Below are 9216 nucleotides of genomic sequence, written 5' to 3' on the forward strand. Positions count from 1 at the left end.
TCCAGGGCTGCCTGCACCCTGGCAAGGACGTCTCCCCATGGATCCCAGAACTCGGCACCTGGAAGGAGAGCTTTTTCCACGCTTCCCAGGCCCAACCAGCTGCCCAGAGAGGGCTGCACTCGCCGGGACAAGCAAGAGAGTGATGTAAGGGCAGGGGCAAGGATATATGTGGACTGCCAGCTGCTTGGAGCTGCTGAGCATGGCCAGGCATGGATAGATGACGAGTCTGCCTGGTGGCGGGAGGTGACAAGGGCGGGCAGGAGATCGGAGGGACCACGGGGATGGGTCCATCCAGCCTCCCCTGTCTCCTGCGCCCCCAGCTCACCAGGATCTTGGAGTCTTCCTCCTGCTCCCACCAGAGGAGGGACAGTGCCCTCTCCTCCCTGACTCCCTTGGGGGTCTAGGGCTGTGACACCTGGGTCACCAACGGTAGCAAAGTTACCATATTCGTGGGAGATGTTCATCATAGGGAAACCTGGTGAGGGGCTGATGGGAACTCTGTGCTAGCTTCACGATTTTTCTATAAATCTAAAATTATTGCAAAAAAATTAGATTTACTTAAAAAAAAAAAAGATAAACTGGTTTGTTTTTTCGAGGGAAAACGACAGATGGCTCCTTTGGGTTAGAACAAGTGCCAGGGCTGCCCATTTCCCTGCTTTACCCCAGGACTCTGCTTACTGAATGTCCCTGTCCCCGATCTCCCTAAGATCACCCAGGCACCCAAGCCCCCACCCTGGGGAGCTGAAACTGGGTCTTCTGTTCTTTCCTCAACTCAGGCAGCAGTGAAGTCTCTGGGTCGTCACTGCTGAGCGGGCCCAGCAGTGGCCTGCTCCCCTAACTTCTCACTCAAATCAATCCCTTCCCATGCTAACTCTTCTCAGTGGGCCTCAGGCCCCTCCGCACTGAGCACCTCGCCTCTGAACAAGGGCGCCCCAGCTTTACCTGCAAGGCACTGCTCCCACATTGGACTTCAGGGAGTCTGATATAGGAAGGAGTCAGGGAGTGAGAAGCTGGCCTCCTGCTGAGCTTCAAGAATGACAAAAACTGGGCGCCTGGGTGGCTCAGTGGGTTGAGCTGCTGCCTTCGGCTCAGGTCATGATCTCAGGGTCCTGGGATCGAGCCCCGCATTGGGCGCTCTGCTCAGCAGGAAGCCTGCTTCCTCCTCTCTCTACCTGCCTCTCTGACTGCTTGTGATCTCTGTCTGTCAAATAAATAAATAAAATCTTAAAAAAATAAAAAAAAAAGAATGACAAAAACTGTCTGTGCGCCCACAGCCTTGAGCCTTGATCCCCGCCACCTCCCAGCCTCGCTTGGCGCTCAGGAGGTCAGAGAACAAAGGTGGGTTGACCAGAGCGACCATGGTGAACCCATATGGGAGAGCGAAGAAGAGGAAAATTTGCTCTATTTCCTCCACACAGCCCCGGGTGAGAAGAAACCAATCGACTGCCCAGAAGTAGAAACAAAGGATTAAAAACCAAATCTGGGCTCAGCCAACAGACCTTTGCAGCTGAGTTGACGATCCAGGAATTTGGCTGATGGGTGCATTAATAAGCAAGCGGCTATTTAGACAAGTGCTGAGGGCACCTGGGTGGCTCAGTGGGTTAAGCCTCTGCCTTCGGCTCAGGTCATGATCTCAGGGTCCTGGGATCGAGCTCCGCATTGGGCGCTCTGCTCAGCAGGAAGCCTGCTTCCTCCTCTCTCTACCTGCCTCTCTGACTGCTTGTGATCTCTGTCTGTCAAATAAATAAATAAAATCTTAAAAAAATAAAAAAAATAAATGTTTTTCTGGGTACCTGGGTGGCTCAGCTGTTAAGCATCTGCCTTCGGCTCAGGTCATGATCCCATGGTCCTGGGATCCAGCCCTGCATTCGGCTCCCTGCTCAGTGGGAAGCCTGCTTCCTCTTCTCCCACTCTCTCTCCTTGTGTCTCTCTCTGTCAAATCCATTTAAAAAATCTTTTTTAAAAATAAAAAAATAAAAAATAAAAAAATAAAAATGTTTTTCCCAGGGGGGCCTAGGTGGCTCAGTGGGTTAAAGCCTCTGCCTTCGACTCAGGTCATGATCCCGGGGTCCTGGGATTGAGTCCTGCCTGCTGCTCTACTTCTGATCTCTCTTTCTCTCTCTCTCTCTTTCTCTATATGTCAAATAAATTAATAAAACCTTTTCAAAAATTAAAAAATAAAAATAAAATAAAAAATGTTTTTCTCCCCTTTTTTGGGGGAGTGGGAGATTTTGACGAAATTCTTGAGTTGAACCCTTATTCATTTCTAATCTTTCTTCTTTACTAATACAGACACTTAAAATCACATCATACACATCCAAGTTTTATTGTAGTTGCGTCCCCGAAGACTGTGGAGCTTTTACTGTTCTCAGTTTTACGTATTTACTACATTTCTTTTTTTTTTTTTTTTCACTTCTGATTATTTTAAGTGTTTAAAAATTTTCCAAGCATATGGGATTTTCGTGGGGGAAGAGGTTATCCTCGTCATTCACTTCTAATTTTATTATATTGTTATCAGAGATCATCATTTTCATCCTCTTGATCTTTTGGTATATATTGAGACTGGGTTTAGATTAATATGTGGCTAATTTTGTAAATATTCCATGTGTAACTAAACAGAATATGTTTTTTCCAATTTCGGAATGCAGTGGTCTGTATAGCTGTTAGTGGGCCTGTTTGGATTCTATATATGGCTATTTTTTTCTGTTTTGATTATGAAGAGAAATATATTAAAAACCTTCCACTCAGGGGGGGGGAGGAAAATAAATAAATAAACATTCCACTGCCAATTTTTCCTTGTAATTCTGTTTGTTGCATTTGCTGACTCATGGTATATTGCTTGTGTGTTTTGTAAGATGTGACAAGCTTTTTTCTCTTTTTCTTTGAGAATACTTGGATTGTTTAAGTGTTCTTTTCCAGTCCTCACCTCAGGTCTGGTCTCCTGCGCTTGCATGGGCATCTAAAGTGTGAGTTGCGGGGTGCCTGGGTGGCTCAGTGGGTTAAACCTCTGCCTTCAGCTGAGGTCATGATCCCAGGGTCCTGGGATCGAGTCCTGCATCGGGCTCTCTGCTCAGTGGGGAACCTGCTTCCTCCTCTCTCTCTGCCTGCTTCTCTGCCTACTTGTGATCTGTCAAATAAATAAATAAAATCTTAAAAAAAAAATGCAAGTTGCTCTCTCTTGTCACCTGCGGACCCCATACCCCCTGGTGGCTCTGGCTCTCACAGCTGGGATGTCCCTCTCTGGTTTCTTAGTTCAGTCCTGCAGCAGGCTTGTTTTTGCTGTTGTTTATTCATCTCTAGGTGTGATATGTAGTACATGTTTGGTTAGGCAGAGAGACCATGAAAACATGAAGTGTATTTTCTCCCAGTCTTTATTTCTGGCCAGTTGCAGTTACAGTGGAAACATACATGTTCTCCCAGGGGCTCACTGACTATATCTGGTAGCATAGTCAGGTGGTTGGGCAGCAGTGGGGAAGGACTTACTCTTTTCATCGTTACTTGCTTTTAACTGAGTTTTAAAATCCTCATGTGATTTTTAAATTTTAAAATGAACAGTTTACAGGGCACCTGGCTGGTGCAGAGGAGCCAGAGACTCTTGGTCTTAGGGTTGAGTCCGAGCCCCACACTGGGTGTAGAGATTACTTAAAATAAATAAAATTGAAAAAATAATAAAACGGCCATTTTATTACATTGTCTTATTATTCTCTTGATATATATATTTTTTGCATATTTTTCCTAAAGCATTTGAGAGCAAACTGAGGACGTGATGTCCCCATCACTCCTTGATACTCAGTGTATACACTTCCTTAAAATGAAGACACCCTCCTACATAACCACTATACAACCAATAAAATCAAGAAATTGACACTGATGCAATACTTCATCCAGGTTCGGGCGACTGGATGGCTCAGTGGGTTAAGGCCTCTACCTTCAGCTCTGCTCATGGTCCCAGGGTCAATGGAGCCCCACATCAGGCTCTCTGCTTAGCAGGGCGAATGCTTCCTCCTCTCTCTGCCTGCCTCTCTGCCTACTTGTGATCTCTGTCAAATAAATAAATAAAATCTTTAAAAAATTTTTAAAAAGATTCATTTGTGGGGCGCCTGGGTGGCTCAGTTGGTTAAGCGATTGCCTTTAGCTCAAGTCATGATCCTGGAGTTCTGGAATCGAGTCCCACATCGGGCTCCCTGCTTGGTGGGTAGTCTGCTTCTCCCGCTGACCTCTCTCCTCTCATGCTCTCTCTCTCTGTCTCAAATAAATAAATTAAATCCTTTAAAAAAATACTTCAGTCCCCAGAACACTGAATTTTCCAACAACGCCCTTTATAAGTGGTGGATCCAGTCCAGCACCACACATTGGATTTAAGGTGCCAAGTCTCTGTGGTTCCCTTCAGGTGGGAACCGTCCTGGCTTTCCTTGCTTTCCGTGACTTTGACAGTTTTGAAGATTTCAGGCCAGTTTCTTGACAGCGTGTCCAGAATTTGTGTTTGGTATTTCCTCGGGATGAGGTGGTAAAACCTGAATGTAATCGTGAGGAAGCGTCAGACACAGACTCACCACAGCCCCCTCCCAGCTCTCCTTGCCGTCCCCCTCCGCCCCCCCCACCCCCGCTGCCCGTGGGCTGCGCAGGGGCCCAGGACAAGGGGCGTGGTGAGCAACCTACTTCCAAGTCCGCCTTGCACCTCACCCCTGTATGCTCTGCTGTGCATGCCCCTAGGGCTGGGGTGGCCCCGTCCTTCAGAACCGCAGGGATAGGGAGAGGACGAGATGAGATGTGGTGTGCAGAGTAAGGCAGCACCTCAGCGCACAAGCTACAGGATGAGAGGCCGCAAGGGCCCAGACAAGGCTGGGTAGGACAGACTACGTTTGTTCCCTTGTCCCTTAGACATTTATGGAGCACCTACTGTGTGCCGGTGCTGTGTGAGGAACGGAGCAGGCACAATCCCTCCCTACCCTCGTGGAGTTTATGGCAGGAGACAGAGACATAGGAATAGGCCAGACTTCCCTAAAGAAGGGGGGTGTTTGGTTGGACACTTATCGAGAGCACCCTATGACTGAGTCCTCTGCGTGATGACCGGACCTGATTCTGACAGGAAGCCAGAGTGGGTTTGGGATGCGGCTGGTCTCTGGATGCGCAAGGCCAGGTAGAGGAGCAGAGCCCCCTGCAGAAGTGCCGTACGTAGGAGGCAGTGTGGAGGGCAAAGGCCAGGGTTCTGACTCTGCTGCCGGCCTTCCTATCCTCAGGGCCCTCCCCACCATCCTGCACTCCTGGCTGCTGGACCAGTATCTGGAGGATTCTTGCCAGCCTCCAGACTTGCCCTGCCAGAAGCAGCTGGTTGCCTTTGTACATGGCAACCTGCCTGGCTTGGACCTGGAATGTCGTGTCCACCTTTTCCAGAACCAGCTCCAGTGCCAGCTATAACCCCAGATACAGAGCTAGAGATGCCTTTGGCCCCGTGTCAAACTGTTGACCTCCAGTGGAGAGCTAGAGCCAGCGCCAATACCAGCTCCAGAGCTAGAGGCAGCCCCAGCCCAGATCCCGTGCTCGCTCTACCATAGCTCCAGAGCTAGAGCCAGTAAGAGAGCCATCGCCCAGAGAGAGTGAGCCCCGGCTCCAGCCCCAGCTCTACCATGAGGGCCAGAGCTTGAGTCAGCTGTCAGCTAGAGCAAGGTTTGGGGTACAGCCCGTTCCTGGACCAGCTCCAGCACCAGTTGAAACCCAGAGCCAGTGCCATCTCGAGATGGAAGCAGCTCCAACACCAGATCCAGTCCTAGTCAGTGCTAGGTGCAGACCGAGCCGTTGGCTTCAGCACCAGGGCCAGAGCCAAAATGAGCTCTCAGGTTTCCTTTGACGATCTGAGCATAATTAAGACCGTGGGTTCAAAGCTTTGTCTAGTAAGAGTATCCGGACTTCCTCACGGATGGTTTCTGTCACTGCCACCTCCCCCCGCCCAGCCACGCCCTTTGAATGGGCCAGAATCCTGTTTCTTTTTATGATTTGCTTTTGTTGAAAACCGGACATTCGAATATAATATAGTAACTAGAAACCAGTTCCTCCCCTTCCCCGGGGTTTGCTGTTTTTTATTACTAAAGGCTGCAGACATCTTTTTGGTCACTTTCTCAAACTAGTTTTGCAAGGACTGTCATCCTTGTCACATGTGGTCACTTGAAGTCTCTGTTCAGTCAGTATTTTGGCAGCGATTTCCTTGAATACCAGAATCTCGAGCAAACAAAAACTCCATCTCTCCCCCCTTTCCAGATTGACTCCGTGTGGGGACTCTAACACTGAGCCAGCTTAACTCTTTTAACTCTATCTTAGCCTTTACTTCCAGTTTGGTCTGAGCCGAGAGGCCAGCCAGAAAGGAAAGCTCAGGATCTTCTCGGGTCTTTGATGAGCGTGCATCCTGTCCGGGCCATGCATGCGGCTTTCTAAATTCCCTTGTACATGAGGTCACTTTTGAACACTCTGATGTCCTAAAGAAACACTCTCCCTTATGTGAACACTGCCATGTCTTGATGACCATACCTTCAAAGTAATTTTTGAAACCTCCAAGTGTGAGTCCTCCAACTTGGTTCTTTTTCAAGATTGTTTTGCCTATTTGAGATCACTTGCAGTTCTACATGAATTTTAGGATTAACTTTCTCATTTCTGCAGAAATAGGCCAATGGGATTTTGATAGGGATTGCATTTAAATTGCAGGTCACAGTAGGTAGTATCGCTATGGTAAGCAGACATGTGATGGGGATGACAGAAGATCATGTTGCTCTCTGTCCCACAGCCCTAGGACTCCTCAGAAGGGTGACAAAGGGACAGACTAACATTTCTGTATACCACTGACTGGGTCTGTGTAGTTCCCTGATTGGTAGAATGAGATGGAAAGTTATTTGCCTGGTTGATTTGAAAACATTTATTTTTTAAAAAGATTTTATTTATTTATTTGACAGAGAGAGATCACAAGTAAGCAGAACAGCAGGCAGAGAGAGAGGGGGAAGCAGGCTCCCCGCTGAGCAGAGAGCCCAATGCAGGGCTCCATCCCAGGACCCTGAGATCATGACCTGAGCCGAAGGCAGAGGCTTAACCCACTGAGCCACCCAGGTGCCCCTGAAAACATGTAAAATAAACATTTTGGGGGCGCCTGGGTGGCTCAGTGGGTTAAGCCGCTGCCTTCGGCTCAGGTCATGATCTCAGGGTCCTGGGATCGAGTCCCGCATCGGGCTCTCTGCTCAGCAGGGAGCCTGCTTCCTCCTCTCTCTCTCTCTGCCTGCCTCTCTGCCTACTTGTGATCTCTCTCTGTCAAATGAATAAATAAAATCTTTAAAAAAAATAATAAATAAATAAACATTTTGTCCTTGTTCATACTGAGGACACATAATCAGACTTCCATACAGGTGTGTACGGATTCATCCAAAACTCTCAGTAGCCTCCATCTCTGAGGTGAGTGATGGGCAAAGGTGGGGTCTGGCAGCTTTCTCCTGCCAGAGCTTTTGCAAGGGAGAGCCCTGGGCACTCAGAATAGGAACAGCACTCGAAACATGTCTGAGCTGGAGGAAAAGCAAATACCAAGACCCGGAGTTAGGCACCAACTTGCTCTCCTGAGTCATCTGCTGGCAGCAGCCTCTGCAGGAAGGCTTGGGAACTCGAGGGTCTATAAGGTCCATAAGGCGATGCTGTCAACAAAAGGCTGGGGGGAGCTTCCTATATTGAAAAAAAGTACAGAAATTAAACTGTTGGTGGGGGGGGGGGTCTATCCACACCCAGCCCCTGCAATGTAACAGACACACACTCATGGGGTGGGAGTCTGGGGCATCCTTAGTCCTCAGGCAGATAGGTTCCCCTTAACCTGAAAAAGAGCTTTCTTCAGTTAGAGGGGTCCAAGGCTGGGTGGTCCGCAGGGCTAGATGTGTCTGACTGGAGGCCAGAAGACACTTGGCAGGATGTGGTTGGGAGATTCAAGGATAGGAAAGCTCCTGGAGCAGATGCCAACCTTGATGGTCCCTCCCAGGGCGGTGAGGGGGCTGGACACTGGCTGCAGGCCAGAACAGCCATCGGACCCAGTCAGGTGGCCACCTGAGCTGTCTCGGTGAGGCACCCGGATGCACTGTGCTAGCGCCCCGACACGGTGGAACTGAGGAACAGGCTCCAGGGCTGCGGGGCAGCCAAGCCGGCAGGGGAGGCGCCCGCTGTGCAGACAGCACCTCCCCAGTTTCCCTTTCTGTGGTTTCCCACCCCACATCTGGCATGTTCAGCAGGACCCACAAGGCAATAAATAACCTCAAGTCTTAGAGTGAGGAAGTGATTTCCCCAGCAGTTCCCATTCCAGGTGTCTAACTTTATTAAGGAGAAAGTTCTTACTTGCGCGCCGGTATGGCTAACTCTCCCCGCGACATCCCTTAACCTCCCTTTGTACAGAGAGCAAAGCCTCAGGCTCAGACTCTCCAGGCACAGTACCAAACTGCAATTTCATAACATCGTTATGAACATGGTTCATTTTTACAGTTGCATTCTATTTATATCAAGTAACTTTAAAAAAATCAACTAGGTTTAAAGAGTGAGTTAATTTTAAAAATACTAGCTGCGGGGGGTGCACCTGGATGGCTCAGATGGTTAAGCATCTGCCTTCAGCTCAGGTCATGATCCCAGGGTCCTGGGACTGAGCCCTATGTCAGGCTAGTCTGTTTCTCCCTCTGCTTGTGTTCTCTCACTCTGTCAAATAAATAAACAAAATCTTAAAAAAAAAAAAAAAGGTATTTCACAGTATAAGAAGTACAGAGATCTGGCAAAAATCATGAGGGTGCTATCCTGACAACACAACTCTGGGCAACATTGTTCTAGAATAAGGGCTTCGGGCTCAGTCACTTTCCATCTCAAGTTTTTGTGCTTTTGGGTTTTGTCTGTTCCCTCTGGTTGCTGCTGCTTCCTCACAAAGATTATTTTTGAAGGATCTCTGACCTTATTTTAGTTGACTGACAGGAAAGAGATTTATTTTTATTTTTACCTGGGTTAGGACAAGAAAAACAGAATTCCCTAGAGGTTAGGTACAACCCTAAGGTACAACCGGCAAAGGAAAACTATAGGTTTGGAGTGAAGTGAAAAACCAGGCGTAGAATGTTCCAGTACAGTGGAGAGTGCATCTCCCTTCCCCCCAGGCTCCCAAATACAAGTCTGCAAATTCAATTTAAAAGGTCACCTTACAGTGGAAAAGTAAAAGGGAGAAAGCTA

This window comes from Mustela nivalis (assembly GCF_964662115.1).
Source record: "Mustela nivalis genome assembly, chromosome: 6".
Classification (NCBI taxonomy): Eukaryota; Metazoa; Chordata; class Mammalia; order Carnivora; family Mustelidae; genus Mustela; species Mustela nivalis.